General features: G+C 45.0%; 1 long non-coding RNA gene across 1 annotated transcript; it reads left to right on the top strand.

The window, feature by feature from the left end:
- The first annotated feature begins 3,915 nt into the window (after positions 1-3,915).
- On the top strand, positions 3,916-26,747 carry LOC137551984 (uncharacterized). Its single transcript, XR_011027087.1, has 3 exons — positions 3,916-3,968; positions 24,511-24,687; positions 26,685-26,747. It is a non-coding gene; the product is annotated as an uncharacterized lncRNA (long non-coding RNA).

Below are 26,747 nucleotides of genomic sequence, written 5' to 3'. Positions count from 1 at the left end.
GTCTGAATGCAACCAGACAGAAAACTTCTGATTCTCGCTGAGACGATGTGCTCATTTCATAAGTTCTGATGTTTTCTGCATAATATTGTAAACCTCCACAAATAATGTTTACATGCTATTAAAACACTAATGTAATCAGCGGAACTTAAAGAGAACCTGAGGTGTGTTTAAAGAATGTTATCTGCATACAGAGGCTGGATCTGCCTATACAGCCCAGCCTCTGTTGCTATCCCAAACCCCACTAAGGTCCCCCTGCACTCTGCAATCCCTCATAAATCACAGCCGTGCTGTGAGGCTGTGTTTACATCTGTAGTGTCAGTCTCAGCTGCTCCCCCGCCTCCTGCATAGCTCCGGTCCCTGCCCCCGTCCCTTCCCTCCAATCAGCAGGGAGGGAAGGGATGCAGGCGGGGACTGGAGTTCTGCAGGAGGCAGGGAGAGCAGCAGACTGACACTATAGAGATAAACACAGCCAGCTCTGACATGCTGTTTGTCAGCAGCGTGGCTGTGATTTATAAGGGATTGCAGAGTGCACGGGGACCTTAGGGGGGTTTGGGATAGCAACAGAGGCTGGGCTGTATAGGCAGATCCAGCCTCTGTATGCAGATAATGTTCTTCAAACCCACCTCGAGTTCTCTTTAAGGGGAATCTGTAAGGAAATAAAGTGCCCCTATGAAGTACTTACCTTGGGGAGGGGGAAGCCTCTGGATCCTTAGAGTTATTTACCCTAGGTTACGGGACAATATGGAGTTAATTAACTATAAACTAGCTATAATCAACTTAGGGCACTCTTTAAGAAATGAGCTGCTGAACTGTCCAAATGACAACTTCAAGGCAACAGGGATCCCTTTAGCACTAACAGTAATGCTGTAACTACTGGAATATGAAGCAGTGCATCACTGAGCTGTAAAATGAATGCTTCATGCACAGTTAACCATTACTATATTGACAGATCGATTGTTATATTGTCTGCTGCAGAGTAACTGCCAAGTCAAATTTTTACATACCAGTAATTGCCAACTTACTTGCCCGATTAAGTTTGATTCTGATTTTGGTGCACTGTTATTAATATCAGCTACTTGAAATGCAATCAGGAGCGTAGGACCACCTTGTGAATGACCACTGCAAGTGTGAGAACCTTTGAACTTGTCACCTTAGGAGCCCCTTAGTTTCCTACTTTCTAGTTCATGTGCTATGGCTTTTGTTTGATCCACTTTTAATTGAAAAAATATTTAGGCTTTGATGCAACCACATAGTAAAACCTCCAAGAGGCAAGTGAACCCTTGAAGAGAATGATATCTAGAGCAATATGTATCTGCTTTCCCAGTAAGTACTACTTGGCAGCATCGTCTTCTTTAATTCATAGTTTTCTGGTCAAGTGTTTGGCAACAAGAATACAGATTTCGTTTTATATCACCTCATTAATCGCACTTAACCAAACCAATGTTCTGTTTTCTGCTGAATTCAAAATTAGGCATGCGCAAGAAATCCTCTCCCCCTAGAGTACGACAAGGTAACACATATACAGTGTGTGCTAATATTTCCAACAAGCATGGTCATGATTTCATCTTGCATATTATGTGCCAAAAAATACAGTCTAGGCATAAACAGAAAGACAAGTGGATGCAAGTTAGCAAGACAGAACACTTTTTTTCCATTAAAAATAACTGAATCGAGAGTAAAGACAGCCGGGTTGAATTATATTAGGTACAATCCTTCATTAACACATTTATGATGATGGGCAAATAGTCTACAAAACGTTTTATTTTATTCGGCCAACTTTGTTTTCAGTTTTGCTGAATGCTTTGGACCAGAACCTAGACCAGAATTCAGGGAAATGCAAAACTTTTAGCAGGACCTTGGTGCAGTGCTGGGGAGGTCTGAAGTCCCGAGGCTATTCATCCTTATAGAAAGTATCAGGGATTACACAGCAGTTGGATAACTAAGGAGTTAACCACTTGAGGACCCACCCTTTACCCCCCCTTAAGGACCAGCGCTAGTTTGATTGATCTGTGCTGGGTGGGCTCTGCAGCCCCCAGCACAGATCAGGGTGCAGGCAGGGAGATCAGATTGCCCCCCTTTTTTCCCCCCTATGGGGATGATGTGCTGGGGGGGTCTGATCTCTGCTGCCTGCGAGTGGCTGGCGGGGGGGGCACCTCAAAGCCCCCCTCCGCGGCGAAATGCTCCCCCTCCCTCTCCTACCTGGCCCCCTTTGGTAAGCCGGGCTGCACAGGACGCTATCCGTCCTGTGCAGCCAGTGACAGGCTGTCTCCTGTCACATGGCGGCGATCCCCGGCCGCTGATTGGCCGGGGATCGCCGATCTGCCTTACGGCGCTGCTGCTGCGCAGCGCCGTACAAATGTAAACAAAGCGGATTATTTCCGCTTGTGTTTACATCTAGCCTGCGAGCCGCCATCGGCGGCCCGCAGGCTATTCACGGAGCCCCCCGCCGTGATTTGACAGGAAGCAGCCGCTCGTACGAGCGGCTGCTTCCTGATTAATTAGGCTGCAGCTGGCGACGCAGTACTGCGTCGCTGGTCCTGCAGCTGCCACTTTGCCGACGCACGTTATGAGTGTGCGGTCGGCAAGTGGTTAAACTGCATACATGGAAAAAAGGCGCCTGCAAAAACGGGCACAGGGCTTGCTTCTAATAGAATCTTTCTAAAATTAGCAATATTCTACTACTTAATTTCCATAGTAAAATCAAGGTAAATTTCAGTGCATGGAGGCACCTGATTAGCGGTAGTGATTCGGAATGACCCTGAGCGATGGGGCTTGCGGAAATGCTGATAGCGGCATTGCATTGCAGAATAGTGGCATTGCATTGCGGAAATGCAATATCACTAGTGCCTCCAGGCACTGCTGACATTTACCTTGATTGTCGCATATTACTACCATTATAAAAGCTGCTATCTGTGTCAAAGAAGGTATATTTCGGTGCCCAGAGGCGCCGATAGCGCTCGCTCCATGCGCCCAAATTTCCTTTCTTTGCCGCTATTCATGGCTTTTATAATAGGTGCTTTTGGTGGTGCCATTTTTTTTTCCGAAAAGGGCCTCTGTGCTAGTTTTTTTCTGTTTTGGTTGAATTCTCACCTTATCTGGTTTTTACTTGTCATACGTTATGCAGACTTCATGCACATAGATTATCATGTTTCTAGATGATTTGTGCATTTTGAACTATCTAGTTTGATTAGGTAAATCACAGGTCATGCGTTGATATAGACTTGATGGACATAGCAATCCATGATCACAGACATGTAAATAATGAGCTGTACTTAGGGTTTATAGGGTTTATTAACTTGTTACTCCTGATAAGTCAAGGTTCATGATTACAGATATTCAGCTAATGAGTTGAAATGATTGACATTCATTTACATGCTATTTGAGAATGGGTTATATTTGCCATGTGATTAGACTTGTGATTGGTTAAGATCAAATGTATATTGTACTTTAAGCTCATTGATCTTTGTGTCAGACGCTAAAAATATCCCATCTGAGGAAGAGAGTTTTTATTTTATTTTTTTTATAAAAAATATAATTATCCAAATCTTAACCACTTAAGGACAGCAGTCCTAAAACCCCTTAAAGAAAACCTGAACTGAAACTTAAAAGTCAAAAAAAGCATACACAAGTCATACTTAACTTCTATGTAGTCTGCTCCTCAGTGTCTTTCTCCTGTCCTGTGTCCTGTTTGTTTACTGTGATCAAGGGAATTCTCCGTCCTCCATTTTGAAAATGGCCATTACCCATAACAGCTTTCTGGTCAGCACACTTGTAACATCGCCCACTTGAGCCATAGGAAAACATGGACATTACCTGGTACATCAGTTTTCCTCTCAGCTATAACTGACAGCAACTGATATTTTACTGACAGCAACTGATATATTTCAGATCTGACAAAATATTGTCAGAACTGGAAGGGATTATTGTCAGCAGAAAATGGTGCGCTTCTGAGAGGAACCAATGGCAAGGTAACTATGCAATGTTCATTTGAAGTTACCTCATGTGTTTATTTAAATATTTTTACTCAGTACAGGTTCTCTTTAAGGACCAGACACTTTTTTTCCATTCAGACCACTGCAGCTTTAAAGGTTTATTGCTCGGTCATACAACCTACTATCTAAATGAATTTTACCTCCTTTTCTTTTCGCTAATACAGCTTTCTTTTGTGCTATTTGATTGCTGCTGTGATTTTTAGTTTTTATTATATTCATCAAAAAGACATGAATTTTGTCCCAAAAATTATTTTTTTAACTTTCTGTGCTGACATTTTTCAAATAAAGTAAAATTTATATATACATTTTTGTCTAAATGTATTATGCTACATGTCTTTGATCAATAAATAGACACTTATTGGATTTTTTTTGGTTTGGGTAAAACGTTATAGCGTTTACAAACTATGGTGCAAAAAGTTAATTTCCCCAGTCTAAAAGTCTAGGGCCAATCATAGATTATCTGTCTCCACCTGGACTCTAGACTGGGCGGTGAAAGGGGGCAGTAAGGGTGCGGCGGAACCAGGGGATTGCCAATTTGGGATTTGCCAGCACCTTTGGAAGAGTACGGTCCCATTTTGCTAGTGGCTGCGACTCGGGTCTTAATGCACGTGCCACCGAACCAGTTTCTACTAACATGCTGGTGCTCGCCACTTCACCAGGGTCTACGGTAGTACTGGTGCTAGGTCCAGGAGATGCTACGCTGCTGGTGCATGCCTCACCAAGAAAACTCGGATCAGCGCTAGCACCACTCTTCTGCCCTTGAGTCTGATCCTGCGGTCCAGTGACATTGGGTGTGGTACGTCAAGCTCTAGCCAGGACCTAAACCTCGTCATTGCTATCGGTCAGAGAGCCACTGCTGATCACCGGTTCGTATTCTGACCCGGATGATTCGTCGGATGAGGCTTCCCAATCACACTCACCCCACTGGGCCAGAATCTCGGTGGCTTCTTCAGCGGAATACCCCTTTTTTGCCATGGTGGACTTCTAAATTTAGGGGGTATTCCTCTGAGACTATCCAGGAAAAAGCGCACCTACCTAGCAAAAGGGAGTACTTGTGAAGTAGAAAGCTGTGGTCACTGAGGCTTGATTAAAAAAAAAAAATCAAAACTGATATTTACAGCGCCACAGTTATTGTACAGTGTTTTTTGCAGTGATCAGAAAAAGAAAAATTCTGTCACTGCGGTGGGGTGGGTGAGGGTTTGGCTGGGTGATCAGAAGCCCGCAGGGGGCAGATTAGGGCCTGATCTGATGGGTAGGAGTGCTAGGGGGGTGACAGGTGGCGACAGGAGGTGATTAATGGGTGTCTCAGGGGGTGATTAGAGGGGAGACTAGATGCAATCAATGCACTGGGGAGGTGATCGGAAGGGGGTCTGAGGGGGATCTGAAGGTTTGGCCAAGTGATCAGGAGCCCACACGGGGCAAATTAGGGCCTGATCTGATGGGTAGGTGTACTAGGGGGTGTCTGAGATTAGGGGGGGTCTGAGGGCGATCTGAGGGTGTGGTCGGGGGATTGGGTGCCCGCAAGGGGCAAATGAGGGTCTGATGGGTATGATGGGTAGCAGTGACAGGTGGTGACAGGGGGTGTTTGATGGGTAATTGATAGGTGATCAGGGTGTGCTTAGAGGGGAGAATAGATGCAATCAATGCACTGGGGATGTGATTAGGGGGGTCTGAGGGCGATCTGAGGGTGTGGGCGTGTGATTGGGTGCCCGCAAGGGGCAGATTAGGGTCTGATCTGATGGGTAGTAGTGACAGGTGGTGACAGGGGGTGATTGATGGGTGATCAGTGGGTGATTAGAGTAGAGAACAGATGGGTGGTTAGAGGAGAGAACAGATGCAAACAATGCACTTGGGAGGTGATCTGAGGGCGGGTCTGCGGGCGATCTGAGGGTGTGGGCGGGTGATCAGGTGCCCGCAAGGGGCAGGTTAGGGTCGGATCTGATGGGTGGCAGTGACATTTGCCAAACAGGGAGCACATTTCCCTGCCTCATTCCTTGTTTTTTCCATTCTGTTTTTCACCTTTTCCCTTTTAGGAAACAAAAAGTAACAAAAAATACTAAATAATACAAGATAACAGAAAAATCTAATTAACATTTAGCTTAGTTAACAAATTAGGTTTTTTTGTTTTTTTTTGGGGGGGGGGGGGGGGGGGGGTGGGGTTTTTTTTTGGGGGGGGGTTCCTCCCATTGACCTGTCAAACCTGCTTAAGGGCTGGTTCAGATGGACGTTTGGAGGCGTTGCATTTGTTGGCGTCGCATTCGTGGGCTTTCAGCAGCGTTCGTGTTGCGTTTGGATGCAGTCGCGTTTTTTCTTCCCCTAGGGGGACATTAGCCGTCGCGGTTAACCGCCCCTGGAAGCTACATGTAGCTTCCAGGGGCTCCTTGAACGCCAGTGGAAAATCGGGACCCAAACGCCGCGTTCGTGTAAACGCGCTTGAAAGCTTGGTACAAACGCTCCCATTCACTTGAATAGGAGCGTTTAACACCAAGCCCTGAACGCTGGTTGTAAACGCTCTGCAAGCATCCGTCTGAACCAGCCCTAAATGTAAAGGCTTGATTCACAACATGTCAAAGGGGTTTGAGCAGCATCTTAATACTAGCTCTTCTTTTTTCATTTAAATGTTTGTTAGAGACTTTTATTACCCTACCTCCCTGGCCTACTGTCCCCAGAAATAGCAGGCAGATAAGGACTGCTGTAATTAGCAGTAGCAATAAGCAAGCAAAAGCTTTTCTAAGGGGAGGAGGGGATAGGACACTGTGCTTCAAACAGTTTATAGTTACACCTTCACACCTTCCCTCTGGATAAGGGCAGAGGGAAGGGGAGGGGAGAATGCCATCTCCTACAGCTACTAGAAACCAGGAATAATAGCAAAAAAAAAGCTTCTTGGGTCCCTTTAACCACTTGATGCCCACCCCAAAGACCAGGCCATTTAATGCAGTACTGGGCTGTGCAGGCTTTTCAGCCTCCTGCACAGCCCAGCTTGGGAGCCCAGCGATCAGACTCCCTTCCTTTTTTATTCCCTAAGGGGACATGCCGCTGGAGGGGTCCGATTGCTGCAGGCTTTGTTTATTTATTTTTTTACTGCAGCCTCAGTGAGGCTCTCTCTCTCCCCGTCCCCCTCCCTCCCCTTCCCTCCTCCTCTCCATGCACTAGAATTGGAAAAGGACGGCGATCCATCCTGTTCCGCCTCTCATAGGCATCAGCCTATGAGAGGACGGCACTCCCCAGCCAATCAGAGGCTGGGGATCACCGATCTCGTACAGCACTGTACGCTTGTAAACAAAGGGGATTTCTTTCCCCTTACGTTTACAAGCAGCCTGCTTGCAAAGATCGGCGGCTAGCAATTGGCATTAGGCAGTCCTTAGGGTGCCGCCGCGGTCATACCCATTGGCGTGAGGCGGTCCTTAAGTAGTTAAAGGATGCCAGATGTCTAAAAAAATCTAATATGTAGTGGGCAGGGGAGAAAGAGCTAATACTTACCGAACCTTCCATTCTGCTCAGTCAGCCACTGTTCTCCTTTAATCCTTCCTGGTCCTCTCTGCAAGTCACCGCAGGTCAGACGACTCTCCTGACTTGTATTCCAGATACATTGCCCCGCGCATGTGCACTGCAGTATGTCCTTTCTGCTTCCCCTTGGCCATGCATAATGACGTAGCAGCCTGGAAAACTGGGAAGGATTACAGGAGAACGGCGGCTGACTGAGCTGAACGGAAGAAGCGGTAAGTATTAGCTCTTACGCCCCTACCTACTGCATATTAGTTTTTTTTTTACATCTGGTATCCTTTAATCCAATGCTCATGTCTCTGTTGCAGGGTTCATTGCAGTGCCCACTTCTGGTCTTCAAATGAATGGCAATGCAATCTAATGTCTGGGAAAATGCATGCAGCAGGACTATTCTGCAATCAAAAACAGAATGGATCAATGTGAACTGGCCCATAAAAAGCCAGCTAGTGTGAACAAGCCTAAATGGAATGTTTTGCTCGAATGACACAATTGGAAAGCTCATCTCACTTCAGTTGTCCTTTATTACCGTCCCTTAATCTGTGGAAGTGATGAAAGCTGCCCATTAACCTGTTTCCGACCGCGCCACGCAGATGGGCGTGGCCGCGGCGGCAGCCCCAGGACCGCCTAACGCCAATTGGCATAAAGTCCTGGGGCTGTAATTTGCATGAGATCGCGCGCATGCTGCGCGCGCATCTCATGCTCGGAGGGTGGAGCTCCGTCCCCTCTTCAGTCTCCGAGCGGCTATTGCCACTCGGGAGACTGTTAGACGGCGTGATTGCCGTCTATTTGCACTGTGCAGCGCTGCGATCAGCAGCAGCGCTGCACTGGGGACAGCCGTGTGACACGGCTGTCCCCCTGGGGGACAAGAGAGCGATCGGCTCTCATAGGCAGAAACCTATGACAGCTGATCGCCGTAATTGGCCGGCTGTGGGGAGGGAGGGAGGGAAGGATTTTAAAGACACAGGTTTTTTTTAAAAAAAAAGCAGGAACAATAATATTTATTATTAAAAAAATAAACATGGGGGGAGCGATCAGACCCCACCAACAGAGAGCTCTGTTGGTGGGGAGAAAAGGGGGGGATCACTTCTGTGCTGTGTTGTGCGGTCCTGCAGCTTGGCCTTAAAGCTGCAGTGGCCAATTTTACCAAAAATTGCCTGGTCACAGGTTAAAGGATACCCGAAGTGACACGTGACATGATGAGATAGACATGTGTATGTACAGTGCCTAGCACACAAATAACTATGCTGTGTTCCTTTTTTTCTTTCTCTGTCTGAAAGAGTTAAATATCAGGTATGTAAGTGGCTGACTCAGTCCTGACTCAGACAGGAAGTGACTACAGTGTGACCCTCACTGATAAGAAATTCCAACTATAAAACACTTTCCTAGCAGGAAATGGCTTCTGAGAGCAAGAAAGAGATAAAAAATGGGAATTTCTTATAAGTGAGGGTCACACTGTAGTCACTTCCTGTCTGAGTCAGGACTTAGTCAGCCACTTACATACCTGATCTTTAACTATTTCAGGCAGAAAAAGAAAAAAAGGAACACAGCATAGTTATTTGTGTGCTAGGCATTGTATATACCCATGTCTATTTCATTATGTCACATGTCACATCGGGTATCCTTTAAGCAGCTGATGGTAATTGTTATGCTGTTCATCAGGTGTACTCAGTGGCCACTGGGAGGAATTTGCCAAGAGCAGAGTTGGCCTGGAGAAAAGAATTGGGATCTTTAGAGGCCTAGACCACCAAATTTCCCCTTATTTGTGCCACAAGTGAAGTGGCTGCATCCACTTTATATTCTGATATCAGTAAATAACATAGCAGTACGGTAGTTGTGACGCACATAAAGGCCTTTTATTAAACAACCCTGAAATTTACACACAGAACAAAAGATTAATGTCTTTACATCCCAGCTTCCAATCTGTTTTTTTTTTTTTTCTGTTCTCCATCTTTTTATTCAGAGGTGTATTTTCATAGGACACGTCAAGCTGATGCAAACGCTTGAACAGACAATTCAAATGATGTAACATTTATATAACACAGGCTTTCTAGTTGTGTAAAATGAAAAGATAAGTATCATTTTTTTCATCTAATAACATATGCATTGATGGCATAAAATGTCATAACGTCAGAGCTCACATAGTTACAAAAGCTGAATACATTGTTCTATTTAATCTTATATAACTGAAAAACAAGTCCAAGTGCATGCTATTGGTTTTATTTAAAAACAAATTTGTAACTGGATGCAGGAAGAGCAAAGGTGGGAAAGGTACTAGATTAGTCAAGTTAGGAAATGATGGGGAAATATAAACATATAAATCTCCTGTGCGGCAGTTTCATTTAACACTACTTTATTCAAAGTGTTGAAATACATTGTAAAAATATATATAAAATAAAAGGTCATACGTTTATAGACATAAATGTAAGAACACTGATCACTGTTTTCTAGAAAAGTCTCTGTGTCCACTTACACACCTCCACACACACAACACACACACCTCTCAACTATACTTAACCTCCTTGCCGGTTCTCCCGAGCTCAACTCGGGGTAACCTGCGTAGGAGGATTTCTCGGGCCCCGCTGGGCCGATTTTCCCAAAAAATTTTCCTACACGCAGCTAGCACTTTGCTAGCTGCGTGTGGTACGCGATCGCCACCGCTACCCACCGATTCGCCGCTACCCACCGCGCCGAGCCCCCCCAGACCCCTGCGCAGCCTGGCCAATCAGTGCCAGGCAGCGCTGAGGGATGGACCGGGATTCCCTCTGATGTCCCGACGTCCATGACGTCGGTGACGTCATCCCGCCCTGTCGCCATGGCGACCGGGTAAGGCCAGCAGGAAATCCCGTTCTGAACAGGATTTCCTGCTTACTCTGATCACCGGAGGCGATCGGAGTGGGTTGGGGGATGCCGCCACCCACTCCGAAATAAATAAATAAATAAAAAGGTGCTGCGCTGCCTCCTTGCCGCGGGAATTGCACCGGCAAGGGGGTTAAAGGACCTCTGTCGCAAAATTCTTAAAAATGTAAAAATACATGTAAACATACACAAATAAGAAGTATGTTTCTTCCAGAGTAAAATGAGCCATAAATTACTTTTCTCCTATGTTGCTGTCACTTAAAGTAGGTAGTAGAAATCTGACATTACCGACAGGTTTTGGGTTAGTCCATCTCTTCATGGGGGATTCTCAGGGTTTTCTTTATTTTTAAAAGCACTTAGGGAATGGCAGTTGCTCCGCCCCACTGCCAAAAAAGTGTGTAGCGAGGAGGGAGGCTGGCTAGCATATTTGTATAAATCTTTTTCAGTGAATGTCTTTATAAAGAATTAAAAAAAATGCGTTTTTGATATGCATTTTTTCCTGCGGCCCATAGACTTCTATTATTGGCAAAAACGCAGCATTTTTTAGAACTGTTTCTGCAATGTGTGCACCTAACCTAAAGGATTTTTACTTACCTGGGGCTCTCTCCAGCCCATGTGTCTACTCCCTCGATGTTCTACCAGTCCCTACATTGTGCAGATGTAAAGTCCACGGTCTAGTTGGGTTGTGGGCCATTGCGCGTGCGCTGTTCCAGGCCACACACCTCCTCCATCATATTACCGTAGCTAGGAGCATTTGACAACCCCAGTCTATGAATGCAGTGTTCATACTTTGGTTGATATGTTTTTGCAGTTTCAAATCACACCAGAATATAATTTATTTTATATGCAACATCACAACACAATGACAGTTCGTTAGTGTTTTAAATGTAGCTGTGGACACAAGCCTTAGTGTGTTTGTAGCAGAACTGTAAACGTCTCCTAACAAATCATGCTTTATAGAAACTAGGCTTATCTAATACCATGCTCTACCCCACAAAAACAATAAAAATCAATATAACCCCACCTGGTATGAAAAAAATCTTAAAGTGATTTAGCACTTAACTATCCACATAAATGAGTATATATACACAAATCATACATAAATGATCTTATTGAGTATTACAAAATTATTCATGACAGCATTTAAGCTGTCTTTTATGCCTAGCTTAAACACTAACTTCAAACCTGCACACAGCCCAAGGAGGTTTCTTGAATTTCCAGCCATGGGTGATGTAGACCAGGCACATCCCATCACTGCATGACCCTTCCTACTCTATAAATATTGGTGGACACATTACAGTAGTTGAGGGGAAAAGCTTGAAGAGGATGGACAAATGTTTACACTTTGGCACATGTGTATGGTGCCTTGGGAAGACTCCAATACACATTAACTGGGATTGGATTGTTTGTTACAATATTGGGATGCATACATTTGAAAACACTGCACACTGGGCACAGCGTAAACCATTAAAAACAATATGGTTAAAGGCACATACAATAGCGGCAGTAGAATATTGGTAAATTTACAGATATTCTACTACTTACCGTAATTAATATAGTTAAATATCAGTAATGTTTGCCGATATTTCACTATAATCTAACCTCTCCCTACTCTCACACAGAACCCTCCCCTGGTGGGCAATTAATAACCTTCCCTGGTCGGCAACTAATAACCCTCTCCCCAGCGGGCAACTAATACTCCTCAGTTTCCATAGCGGCGGCTGGCAGCCATTTTCATAGTGCTTTTTTTAGCTGTTTCAGTCAGGATGGTTGGATAACACCAAAAGACCCACTGTTCATTACTGGCACCCCACTCAATCACAAGCAAAGGGCACCATGCCTTGTAAGAAGGGGGAGGTTATGCTGCTAGTAACTACTACACACATTTGGAGGGATTCTTTTTGCTTGTTAGAAACTGCTATAACTGGGGGCAGGGCTGACATAGCCCATGAGTGGGGAAAATTCGGTCAAGCTTTCTTTTTTTTGTCTTTGTTTACATTGGAAACAAGAGAACAAACAGATCCAAGCTATTAGTGAATGGCTGCTGTAGACAGACCTTAGTCCCTAAAACAGGCATGACACACAACTGAAAATCTGCCATGAATCATATAATCATACTGAATTAGATTATATATGAGTGATTTGAGCAAATTGATAAATTGATGCCCATAATTAGAAACTAAATTAATGTTATACCTTTCTCATGGCTGTTAATCATTATAAAGTTATGAGACAGGCTTAAGTCAGCCAAAATCCTTAAAAAAAAAATAAAAAAATAGAGAGACAGAGATAATGCAACTTTAAAGACTCTAGATAAATTTAGTGCATCTACCCGTTTGTCCCTCAAAGAGAAATAAAAATTAATGAAATGTACAACGGACACTGCTATGATACTGTCTACAGATCTGTCAGCTTCTCTGTACTGTCCCCTGCTACTGTGCTTAGCTGTATGTGATAAAATTACAAACATTAGTTTGGAAGAATATTTTTTAAAATTTAAGCAGCACAACATTATTCACACTCCATATAAAAATACAGACAAACTAGCATAAACACACTGCCACAGAAATACTGTTGATCCTGGTCCAGTTGCAACCCTAGCCCCCTCCAGAGATCGCTACTATAAGTATGCTACTATAACAACAGTGTTACAAGCTAATCGCGTAGTTTTAGTTTGTAGAATGAGATCCAACTCCCCAACACCTTCTTGAATTATTTACACTTACGCTTCTTATTTACATTTCACCCAAACTAGGTTCCTGTGGGCATAGGATGCCCAGTCTCTTTTCAGAGGGGGTGTGTTTTGGTTCCATTTTAAAATAATTATTTTCTGGACATACTGTAGGTCCCTATCGACCTGAGGTAAGAGCTTCATCATCCAGATGGCCATGCAATAGGGCTGCAGGGGTTAAAGGAACAGAGATTTCAAATATTTTTTGGAGCTCAGCCTGAACCAGGGACCAGTAAAACTGTACCAATGGAAATTGCCAGACCACATGAATAAAGTCTACGCCTGCGCCTATTACACAGGCCAGTGGCATTGGGGTCTACTTTTTGCAATTTGGATGGGAAGATAGAGGCCTCCGCATGTCTGTCCCTCTGCTCCGCTGTTGTCCGGTAAGCTCTTCACTCACGCACGGTGTTCTGTGCTCAGTCTTCTCCTCACCTTGACCTTCACCGGCCCCTAACCTTGCTGCTATTTTTCCACATTGCCTGGCTGTCACTAATGGAGCATCACTGTCACTCCTGGCGCACCTTGATCATACAGGGTGCCAGACTTCACCTTTAGATTTTCTTTTTCCACCCTGTCACTTCCACTTGGTTACCGGTATACAGCTGTGCTACAATTATATATCAGGTGTTTATATTCTACACCATAACACTTACAGTGCATATTGAGGGCATTATTCATATTGTGTGATTGTTTTTAATTGGTTTTTCTGTTGGTATGGTTTAATAAAGGCTATTTTTTGTACTTTCATACCTTGTGGTGCGGTTTGTGTAGGGCCATTATCTTTTCTTTATGTTAGTTTGCTGCAACATTTTGGCCTTTCTGCACACAACGGTGGTTTACTCCTTTATAGTATTTAGCCTTGTACAAATATTATCAGTGATGGTGCTTGTCCGCTCTCTTTTTGGTTTTCAATTTCTGCAAAGATGGGCTACAAGGTGGTGAAAAGGGCGCCTGCGTTTTTTTTTGGCTACAAGGTTTTCAAATCGGCTACAAAAGGGCACCCCTTTGTAGCCCATATTTTTCATTCGGCTACAATGTTTTTGATTCGACTACAAAAGGGTGCACCTTTGTAGCCCATATTTTTGATTCAGCTACAAGGTTTTTTTATTCTGCTACAAAAGGGCTCCCCTTTGTAGCCCATATTTTTGAGTTGGCTGCTAGGTTTTTGGCTACAAGGTTTTTGATTCTGCTACAAAAGGGCGCCCCTTTGTAGCCCATATTTTTGAGTTGGCTACAAGGTTTTCGGCTACAAGGTTTTTGATTCTGCTGCACAAAGGCTGCCCCTTTGTAGCCCATATTTTTGAGTTGGCTACAAGGATTTCGGCGAAAAAGGTTTTTGATTCTGCTTCAAAAGGGTGCCCTTTTATAGCTGAGGTTTTTGAATCGGGGGTTAGGCACCACTAGGGGGTCTTAGGGTAAGGCATCACCAGGGGAGGGTTCTGTTTGAAAGTAGGGAGAAGTTAGGTCATAGCAATCACCAGGGGGGTGTCTTAGGGTTAGGCACCAGCAGGGGGGTCTTAGGGTTAGGCACCACCAGACTAGTGTTGGGCGAACAGTGTTCGCCACTGTTCGGGTTCTGATGAACATCACCCTGTTCGGGTGATGTTCGAGTTCGACCGAACACCCAATGGTGTTCGGCCAAACAGTTCGGCCATGTGGCCGAACTGCGAGCGCATGGCCGAACGGTCCCCCGAACATTTGGCTAGCGCTGTGATTGGCCGAACGGGTCACGTGGTTCGGCCCGAACACGCTCTGATTGGCCGAACGGGTCACGTGGGTCGGGTAAATAAATACCCGATCCGCGTCATTTCCCCGTCATTTGTCTGTGGGATTAGCTTTGGGTAGGCAGGCAGGTTAGATAGAGTCTCTCTCGCTCTCCAGCCAGGCTAGCCAGGGCCCCCCCAGTCAGTGTGTGTGCTGCTGCGTTCAGTAGTACACCGGCGCTCAGTCACCCCATTACTATTTAGCATTCTGTACTCTGCCAATCAGTGTATATATAGCTGGGATCTGTAGTACACCAACGCTCAGTCACCCCATTGCTATTTAGCATTCTGTACTCTGCCAATCAGTGTATATATAGCTGGGATCTGTAGTGCACCAACGCTCAGTCACTCCATTACTATATAAAGCATTGTGTACGCTGCCAATCAGTGTATATATATTACTGGGATCTGTAGTGCACCAACGCTCAGTCACTCCATTACTATATAAAGCATTGTGTACGCTGCCAATCAGTGTATATATATTACTGGGATCTGTAGTGCACCAACGCTTAGTCACTCCATTACTATATAAAGCATTGTGTACGCTGCCAATCAGTGTATATATAGCTGGGATCTGTAGTGCACCAACGCTCAGTCACTCCATTACTATATAAAGCATTGTGTACGCTGCCAATCAGTGTATATATATTACTGGGATCTGTAGTGCACCAACGCTCAGTCACTCCATTACTATATAAAGCATTGTGTACGCTGCCAATCAGTGTATATATATTACTGGGATCTGTAGTGCACCAACGCTCAGTCACTCCATTACTATATAAAGCATTGTGTACGCTGCCAATCAGTGTATATATATTACTGGGATCTGTAGTGCACCAACGCTCAGTCACTCCATTACTATATAAAGCATTGTGTACGCTGCCAATCAGTGTATATATATTACTGGGATCTGTAGTGCACCAACGCTCAGTCACTCCATTACTATATAAAGCATTGTGTACGCTGCCAATCAGTGTATATATATTACTGGGATCTGTAGTGCACCAACGCTTAGTCACTCCATTACTATATAAAGCATTGTGTATGCTGCCAATCAGTGTATATATAGCTGGGATCTGTAGTGCACCAACGCTCAGTCACTCCATTACTATATAAAGCATTGTGTACGCTGCCAATCAGTGTATATATATTACTGGGATCTGTAGTGCACCAACGCTCAGTCACTCCATTACTATATAAAGCATTGTGTACGCTGCCAATCAGTGTATATATATTACCGGGATCTGTAGTACACCAACGCTCAGTCACTCCATTACTATATAAAGCATTGTGTACGCTGCCAATCAGTGTATATATATTACTGGGATCTGTAGTACTTCACTCACCGTCAACCACTATATAGCATTGCGTACTCTGCCAGTCAGTGTGTATATTGCTGGGATCAGTAATACTCCACTCACCGTCAAAAACTATATGAGCTCACCATGAGTTCCTCAGAGACCTCCGCTGTGAGCAGCACTCCCAACAACAGCAACAGCCAACGCCCCACGCAAGCTACCTATAACATCCACCCCAGCAGCCAGTGGTCAGCAGCAGCCCTCCCCGGAGGAGAACGTTGTGTCCATCGGTCCGGTGCCAGAGCGATTATTGAGGGCTGCCATTGAGGAGATGATGGGGCCTGATGTGGAGGAGGAGGTCAGGCTCAGGCCAGCATCCCAAGTTAATGTTGAGGACGATGAGGGGTCTGTGTCTGGGGATGTTGGGGTGGCAGAGGTGGTGGGTGGGTCAGACTCAGGAGAAGAGTTGTATGATGAGGATGATGATCGGGACCATCTGTATGTGCCTCAGAGTCCGACCCCGGAAAACATGTTGTATCGTGTGTTTAGGTACTAAAATCTGCGTTCCCAGTACTGCCCGGGTCCACGGATCCATATAATTTTTTGGGCAGCACTATCAAACTGTGGTACTATGAGTGAGTTGCCATGGTCCTTCTGTGCTGTCACACTCACCGTCTGTCTGCAGATGGATTGTTCAACACAGCTACGCCATCTGACATGTAGTCCTTGACCATCTTCTCCAGGCGATCGGTGTTGGAGGACGTGGAACTGCCCGATTGCTGTTCTGTGTGCTGCTGCATGGGTGTCAGAAAATGTTCCCACTCCAAGGACACTGCCAATACCATTCCCTTTTGGGCACTAGCAGCAGCTTGTGTTCTTTGCTGCCCTCCTGGTCCTCCTGGGTTTGCTGAAGTCAGTCTGTCGGCGTACAACTGGCTAGAGAAGGAGGAGGATGTCAATCTCCTCTCTAAAGTCTCCATCCTCAAGGGCCTGCTGGAATTGTTCCATTTTTGACCTGTCTGACACTTTCTTCAATCAGTTTTTTAACATTGTGTTTGTATAAACTGGGTATAAACCCAGTAATTGGTGTTGTCCAGAATAATGAATAATAATGATTAGTGAATAATGCGCGGGCCGCGTTCAATGCAGTCTAGCATGAATTGAGCCATGTGTGCCAGAGAGTCCTGCCAGACTCCTCTGTCTTCATGTTCTTGTGAGCGTTGTGATTGTTGTGATGCACCATATTCGTCACCAGCATCACTTTCTTCCTCTTCTGCTGTCCATTCCCGCTAAATTGTGGAAGTCCAACGTGCACCGCTCTGTCCCTCGGCAGTGGGGGCATCCAATTCCTGCTCCAACTCCAGCTGTTCCTCGTCCTGTTCTTTGTCATAGCTGGGACCAGCGTTTCCTGAGGCAGATTGCCTGATGTTGGTATCATCACGCTGATCGTTTTCATCTTCAGATTCCCCCACTTGCATCATGCCAGCGGTTTCCATCTTCAACATTGATTTCTTCAGTAAACACAGCAGTGGTATTGTAATGCTGACTGTAGAGTTTTCACTGCTCAGTCACAAGCAACGTGGATTGCTCAAAATTTTGGAGGACTTGGCAGAGGTCCAACATGGTGGCCCAATCAGATCCACAGAAGCTTGGTAGCTACTAGCTAGCTGCTGGAATGCGCCTCGGCACTGCGCAACAGCGTGCTAGCATGTGCAGCGTAGAATTCCAGCGCGTAGGGAGGGACATCACCCAGCGAGCGATGGTGCGCTACATTGAAGCGCTCCTGCATCTCTTGGTGAGTTCTTCAGAAGCGGTACTGGACTTTAAAAAATGTGTTTTTTTTCCCTTCAACAGAAGATCTGCCACGTTGGAGTGAGGAGGAGGCTGCCGACCCCGACACCAAGCTGAACCCCGGCGAACTCCAAGCAGAGGATCTTCAGGAACCCTCAAGGCTTCGAGCAAGCTGAGGAGGATCAGCAGTCCCGAAGAGACCTCTCCTCATATGTGACTGTTTGCAGTGGAGTAGAGCTCTCCAGAACAACCTCTCACTTGTCTCTTTGTCACTGGTCACTTTGTCACTTTGTCATTTTGTCACTTTGTCACTTTGTCACTGGTCACTTTGTCATTTTGTCACTTTGTCAGTCACTGTGGTCACTTTGTCAGTCACTTTGTCACTTTGTCATTTTGTCACTTGGTCACTTGGTCACTTTGGCATTTTGTCACTTTGTCAGTCACTGTGGTCACTTTGTCAGTCACTTTGTCACTTTGTCATTTTGTCACTTTGTCACTGGTCACTTTGTCACTTTTCACTTTGTCACTTGGTCACTTGGTCACTTGTCTAGATGATCTCGGTACACCTCCTGCGATTCAAATTCCTACACATATTGCTCTGGGATTTGGGTGTGATGAATGATGCATCTAACTGGCCACCGGAGGCAATTAAGGCCTTCAAAACATTAAAGGAAGCAGCTTTCTGTTCCGCCCCCATTTTGCGTCATGTTGAGTTGTTGACGTCATGTTCATCCTCGGCCTCGCCTTGCATTTCAGTGCAAAAAAAAAAAAAAATTTCAGTGCACAGAAAAAGGTTGTGAATCCGGGCACAACATTTGTGGCTGTTCCATTGACCTTTCACAGGTAGAAGATTGTGGGGGTGGGAATAGCTCCTCCGAATAGCCCATTGTGTCCTGAAAACTACTCATTGCATTGCTTTGCGCACGCATTTTTTTGTCCTCATGCAAGGCCTGAGTTGCGCCTGAAAGCGTGGCCTTCTCCTCCTGCGCCTCCTCTTCCATCCTGTGTGCTGCTGCTGGGTTAGCGTTGCCGGTCCCTTTTCCTGGAACCTCTCATCTTTATTACATTTATGACTGCATGGCGACAAAATGCATGTTACCTGTGCAAAGAAAACAGACATTTCCCGCATTTAAAAGGCAGTTTTCCCTTTGAAACTTTAAAATCGATTTTCTCAAAAACTATAAGCTCTTTTTGCTAATTTTTTTTCCTCTTGTACCCACTCCCAAGGTGCACATACCCTGTAAATTTGGGGTATGTAGCATGTAAGGAAGCTTTACAAAGCACGAAAGTTCGGGTCCCCATTGACTTCCATTATGTTCGGAGTTCGGTGCGAACACCCGAATATCGCGGCGATGTTCGGCGAACGTTCTCGAACTCGAACATCTAGGTGTTCGCCCAACACTACACCAGACGAGGTCTTAGGGTTAGGCACCAGCAAGTGGGGGTTAGGCACAACCAAGGAGGGTTAGGTACCACCAGGGTAGGGTTCTGTGTGAGAGTAGGGAGAAGTTAGGTCATAGTAATCACCGGGGGCTGGGGGTCTTATGGTTAGGCACCACCGGGGGGGGTGGGGTTAGACACCACCAGGGGGCTCAGGGTTATGCACCACCAGGGAGGGGTTAGGGTTAGGCACCACCAGGGAGGTTAGGGTTAGGCACCACCAGGGGGTCTTAGGGTTAGGCACCATCAAGGGAATGGTTCTGTGTGAGAGTAGGGAGAAGTTAGGTTATAGTAATTAATTTTGTCAGCTATATCCAGAGCCCTTTTATAGCCCAGCATATTTTGCCTATAACAGCATAATTTTTATAAATTAAAACCAGCTTTTCGGCTACACCAGGCACCCTTTGGAGTCGAATTTGGCATATGGGCTTCACCAGGCACCCTTTGTAGCCGAATTTGGCCTATGGGCTACACCAGGTGCCCTTTGTAGCTGAATTTAGCATATAGGCTACACCGGGCATCCTTTGTGGCTGAATTTGACATTTCGCCTACACCAGGCGCCCTTTGTAGCTGGATTTGGCATATGTGCTACACCAGGCACCCTTTGTAGCCGAACTTGGCATATGGGCTACACCAGGTGCCCTTTTTTCCAGGCGCCTTTTTCAAATGTATACAGGTAGGGCATAGCAATGGCATGATTGTGGTGAGGGCATAGCAATGGCATGATTGTGGTGAGGGCATAGCAATGGCATGATTGTGGTGAGGGTATACCAATGGCATGATTGTGGTGAGGGTATATCAATGTTGGTGCCACAACCGGACTCTCAGGATGTGATGAAACTTTGATCAAATAAATACTTTTTTTTTTTACACTGGTGGCTGGCTAAGCATTGTATTCTTTATTGGTCAAAGTGACATTGATGTGTCAGCCGGGGTATATACCCACAGTGGTAAAATGTATTTCCAGTTTCCCTATACCTGCTATGAAGAACTAAAGGTTTCCCTCACTTAGTAGTCTATGTTTTTTTTTTGTCATTTAGTGGTTATAGTGTTTTAGCAAGTATTGGCACGCACCTTAGCTTTGAAGAAGATTGGAACTCAAAACCAAAATTCAACCAGTAAAGATGCAATCTCACTTATCAGTATGTGATATCTGTTTTCTAGAGCAACCCGCTCCCTATATTAAAGGAAGTCAAGGGTGTCGGTGAGTTCTTACCCCATATGACCGTACTTCAACTTCTGCATTGCTGAATGCAATATATGACATTTAGCTTTGGAGGGAGGGGGCTGCACTGTCACAGAGGGGAAGGATAGGTAATAATGCAGTGAATTCAGCCTTTCTATTTGTTTGAATTTTTTTGTGTAGGTGTTGATGTATATCAAGGATAGTAAAAGAAGACAAAAGCACTGTATCTTAAACATATAATATATGCTTTTGAGATGCTTCTGTCATCCTTTTGATGTCCTACTGGTCTGCAATAATTTTAGATAGTATGCTGTACTCACTTTATTGCATCAGCAAGCAAGAGCTTTGAAGAAAGGCTGAGACCCTTGAAGAAAGGGGCAGAGTACTTTTTGTACATAGCACAGGAACGTTTGAGGCCATTTTCTTCAACGGTGCGGGTCAATGCGCCAGAGCTTAAATGATACAGAACAGTCAGACTTACCACAAATGTCATTTTCCAGCCCACTATAACTTGTCTTTAACCCCCTTGCCATTCCAATTCTGACGTCAAGGGGGCAGCGCAGCACTTTTAAATTTTATTTTTTTTAAATCATGTAGCGAGCCCAGGGCTCGCTACATGATAGCCGCTGACAAGCGGCATCCCCCTACCCACTCCGATCGCCTTCGGCGATCAGAGTAAGCAGGAAATCCCGTTCAGAACGGGATTTCCTGCTGAGCTTCACCGGTCGCCATGGCGACCGGGCGGGATGACGTCACCAACGTCATGGACGTCGGGACGTCAGAGGGAATCCCAATCCACCCCTCAGCCCTGCCTGGCACTGATTGGCCAGGCTGTGCAAGGGGTCTGGAGGGGGGGGGGGTAGCACAGCACGGCGGGTAGCGACGAATTGGTGGCGAGCGGCGGCGATCGGAATATGCACACAGCTAGCAAAGTGCTAGCTGCGTGCAGTAAAAAAACATTTTTGAAAATCGGCCCAGCGGGGCCGGAGAAATCCTTCTGCGCAGGTTACCCCGAGCCGAGCTCGGGATAACCGGCAAGAAGATTAATAGAGGATCAAGTAGACGTTAATAATCACAATAGGAGAGCTTTAAAATGTACGCAAGGTGACATGTAGCATATACAGTGCTAAGCACACAAATAACTAGGCTGTGTTTCTTTTTGTGTATGAAAGAGTTAAACTTCAAGCATGCAAGTGCAAGACAGTGTCTGTCTTGTCTGACCCTTGTCGGAGTATACCATAACCCTCACTGATAAGGAATTAGAGCCATAAAACTTGTTCTTGCAGAGAACAACTTCTGAGATAGATAAAAAAAGGTCAACAGTTCATGTATTTTCACTCTTGGACACTTAATAAACTGCCATTGAGCAGAGAAAATAAAACATTAAATCTGCTTTGTAAATGTTTAAACATAAAATAAAACCATGGGATATCTAAAAAAAAAAAAAGGTTGTTTTTTAAAACTAGGAAGATAGACGCAATTGTTTATCTCATCAGTTTATTTTCATCTTGGGTTCACTTTAAAATGAATGCAGATTTGTTTCCCTTATCATAAAGTACATCTATACAGTAGATTATGGTGTAACTTTCTAAATAAAGGTTACCAAATTATAACATTAAACAAAATAAATGCTATGTGACACATTAAACATTATTCATGTTGCGTTTAACAAACACAAGAAACCTGACATTCAAGTTTGTTTATAAAGGATAAGCCAGAGAGAGTCACAAATCCTAATGCCTGGCAGATCACATGTAAATCAGATAGACCTGGGCAGACCGTGTCATTTAAGTGAATAGAGCTGACCATACATGTCTATGATCATAGCTCTGTGTTATGTTATCATGCTACTAATTGCTTACTGCTGAAAACAGAAAACAATGCATGAGCCATATAGTTACTCTAAATATACCTCTTAACCCAAATGTAATTAGAAAATGATCTTTTCTGAAATTCTATGATTACTCAAACATTTAGTGAAAATTATGTGCATGTCTCATTTCTTCTTCTTCATTCTCTTCACTGTAATGAATAATGTTGCTTGAAAGCAAAGAAGGTTCAAGTTGTGCCATTACTATGGCCAATTTTCAAAAACTTAGAAGAAAATAGGGAATATAAGGGGAGTATATGTATATCCAAAAGGTGATCATCACACCTTTCAAAGGACAAAAAAAAGAAAAAAAGGTATATACATCCCAGATATAATCTTCCCTCAATAGCATGCCAATACAGTCATAACTATTACTCATAGCAAAGGCCCAATTATCAAGAATGCAAAAATTCCAAAGAAAATTATTAATCAAAATCCTAAGGCAAATATTATATAGTAAAGTCCAGGTAAAATTACAGCGAACCTGTAAATATGGCAACCTCCATAAACCTCTCAGTTCAGTTGTCCTTTAAGGTATTAAAAGAAGCTTATTTTTATCTCCCTTAAAGTGGATCTGAGATAAACTTTTACTCATTGCATAATTGTGTTCCTTTCATATAGTTTATAGGGTATTCCTCAAGCCAAATACTTTTTTTGTTTTGTTTTAATACTCTAATTCCTTATAAACTAAACAAGCCTCGCCCACAGCTTCTCCAGAGTGCCTTGGCACTCTGAGCATTAGTAGCAAGGGCTTATGGGAGCACAGTCTGGGCAGGAGTAGGTGTTACTAGCTAAAGATTTTGGAGGCAGAGGGGAGGTGGGAGGAGGAAAGGGGAGTGAAGTTTTCACAGGCTGAGGGCTGGAGATGCAGAGCAGCTTGCCCGTGTGATTATGTGACAAACAGAACATGGCTGCTCTCATTGTATCACAGGAATAAATAATCATAAACTGTTGAAGCTGTTTGCAGCTAGGTTTGCTGTACAAACTATCTAAACTCTAGATAAGATATATAGACAAGTTACTTGTTATAGTTTTACGTCTCGGATCCGCTTTAAGTAACACTTAAATTTGTACATGTTTTTCCCCATTGGAATGAGTAGAATTCAAGGAAATCCTGCATTAGTAAATGTGCTTCATAATAAATTATGCTGCTTTTCCATTATCTTTATCACCCCATTCATTATTGTAATGAATCCCTGGCAACCATAAACAATTACTGGTGAGATAACGTTAGTGCAGAAGTACAATAACATGTTCAGTACATCCAATTTAAAACTCTAGGGTCTGTTTGCAACAGTTGCTATAATTCACCATTATTTCCTTCATATTTATAAAAGCGAAGATTGGCTGCTCCATGACCTTAAAATACTTCTTTTAGTTTACACCAGATATAAAGTACTGATATCTGCCTTGAGCTTATTTTTAGCAGTAAGTCTGATTGCTGTTTTAAACATCTCCAAATGCCATGATGCATAGATATGAGCTCCTAACCTTTAGATAGATTGATACACTGAATGCTTGACCTATGCATGTTACATGGCAAATGGTAAGACATACAAATTCTGGAGAGCCTCTATACCATGAATGTGTCTATGCAAGAGATTGTGTTTTTTATTTGTCTTTTTTCTGTAGCCTCCCTGGCGTTCTGATTCCCCAGGATTTCCGTGCAAAAAGTGGTTCAATTAATTTCCAATAATTTGCAACCTTTTTTTTTTTTTTTGCAATCAATTTTTTTTAAATATTGAATTCAATACAGGTTATTGTACTGAATTCAACTGAAAAAAAAATGTTTGCAGTGAGATGTTGATGACGCTGTGTGACCCTGGTGTCATCAACGTCGATCGGCGGGGGACATGTCATCGCTGAGGGACAGAGCCGGGACAAGGTCCTCCAGCACCCAAGGCTGAGACACCAAAGTGCGCCCCTCCATTCCTCCACCCCAGCCATCACACACTGATTGCTATTAGACTAAGAGCCACCCAAAGGGCCCCCAACACCTTAATCTCTAGTTATCTGGCTTGTAGTCACTTCCATGTATCTCCTTTTCTTATTTCTTTCTGCTTCAAACACAATTAGGAATGACAGCTGAATGAATTATGCGCCCCCTCCTACACTGCGCCCTGAGGCTGGAGCCTCTCCAGCCTATGCCTCGGCCCGGCCCTGCTGAGGGAGAAGCAAAATCCGTACATGGACATGGAAGACGGCACTGGGGAAGCAATCAGAGGTACGCAACGAGGGATCAGCACGCCAATGGTAAGTATAAGACCCAGATGTGAAGCCAGGTGTATAGGGAGCCACATGTAGCCAGATGTCAGGGTAGCCAGATGTCAAGGTAGCCAGATGTCAGGGTAGCCAGATGTCAGGGTAGCCAGGAGTGTAGCCAGATGTCAGGGTAGCCAGGAGTGTAGCCAGATGTCAGGGTAGCCAGGAGTGTAGCCAGATGTCAGGGTAGCCAGGAGTGTAGCCAGATGTCAGGGTAGCCAGATGTCAGGGTAGCCAGGAGTGTAGCCAGATGTCAGGGTAGCCAGATGTCAGGGTAGCCAGGAGTGTAGCCAGTTATGGGTAGCCAAGTGTGTAGCCAGGTATATAGGGTGCCAGGTGTAGCCAGGAGTATAGGGTGCCAGGTGTAGCCAGGAGTATAGGGTGCCAGGTGTAGCCAGGAGTATAGGGTGCCAGGTGTCCCCTCCCTCCCGATCCCCCCCCCCTTGATCCTCACTTTTGGGCTGGGGGATCCCCCTCTGCGGGCGGGGGGATCCCCCTTCTATGCGGAGGTATTTTGGGCTGGGGGATCCCCCTCTGCCAGCGGGGGGATCCCCCTTCTGTGCAGCGTGCGGGTGGCCTCTACCACTCCCCCCCATCCTCGCTGCCCCCCCCCTTCCCTGTCTAAGCCTTTGGAGAAAATAGAACTACTCACCCAGGGGCCCTCTCTAGCGCAGCAATTCTTCCTCCATCGCGGAAGTCCCGTCTCTTTACAGTTACATTACGAGACTTGGTGACGTCACCAAGTCTCGTAATGTAACTGTAAAGAGACGGGACTTTGCGATGGAGGAAGAAGTGCTGCGCTGGAGAGGGCCCCTGGGTGAGTAGTTCTATTTTCTCCAAGGGCTTAGACAGGGAAGGGGGGGGGAGCTAGGATGGGGGGAGGGGTAGAGGCCACCCGCACGCTGCACAGAAGGGGGATCCCCCCGCTGGCAGAGGGGGATCCTCCAGCCCAAAATACCTCCGCACAGAAGGGGGATCCCCCCGCTGGCAGAGGGGGATACCCCAGCCCAAAATACCTCCGCACAGAAGGGGGATCCCCCCGCTGGCAGAGGGGGATCCCCCAGCCCAAAATACAGCCGCACAGAAGGGGGATCCCCCCGCCCGCCCTAGCACATTCTCTCCCTAGGGAGAAGCATGCAGCAGCCTGCAGAGGCTGCTGCAGTGCTGCAGATCACAGCGTGAGAGGGGAAAGTGCAGGACGAGCTGAGCTCGTCCAGAACATTTCTAGTAAGTTTTCTTTGGACGACCTCAGCTCGTCCAGAACGCTAGGCAGGTTAAAGAAAACCTGAACTGAAAATTAAAAGTGAAATAAACATACACAGGTCATACTTACCTCCCGTGTAATCTACTCCTCAATCTCTTTCTCCTCTTCTGCGTCATTTGGCCACTGTGATCAAGGGGATTTTCCAGTCCTCCATTTTGAAAATGGCCATTACCCATAACAGCTTTCTGGTCAGCACACAGTTCAACTAACATCACCCACTTGAGCCATAGGGAAACCTGGACATTACCTGGTACATCAGTTTTCCTCTCAGCTATAACTGACTGCAACTGATATTTTACTGACAGCAACTGATATATTTCAGATCTGACAAAATATTGTCAGAACTGGAAGGGATAATTGTCAGAAGAAAATGGTGAGCTTCTGAGAGGAACCTCATGTGTTTAATTTAAATAATTTTACTCAGTGCAGGTTCTCTTTAAAAAAAGACTGCAGCTTTTAATTTAGCTGTAAGTATAATAGTGGTTCCTGGATAATTGATTTGCATAAAAGCATTCGCATGTGAGTGTGCAAGGGGTTGCCTGATTTTGCTGTTTTATTGGCCACACCCCTTTTGGCCTCTGCCTTATGCCTTGTTTAAAGTCCTAACTAGAGGTGATGAGCTTGGATGCTGTGATTTTTCACATCATTCTCCACTTTTATAGTGGTGAACAACGCTGGTGTCAAGCAATGTATTTTAACTTTAAAAATCTTATTTTCCATGTAGGGACATTTTCCAGAATTGCAGAGCCCAGAAGTATGGGGTTCCACCACCTGAACAATACCAACC

This window comes from Hyperolius riggenbachi, chromosome 1 (assembly GCF_040937935.1).
Source record: "Hyperolius riggenbachi isolate aHypRig1 chromosome 1, aHypRig1.pri, whole genome shotgun sequence".
Lineage (NCBI taxonomy): Eukaryota > Metazoa > Chordata > Amphibia > Anura > Hyperoliidae > Hyperolius > Hyperolius riggenbachi.
Note: the sequence above shows the minus strand (reverse complement) of the source record. Positions and strands in the feature narration are given on the sequence as shown.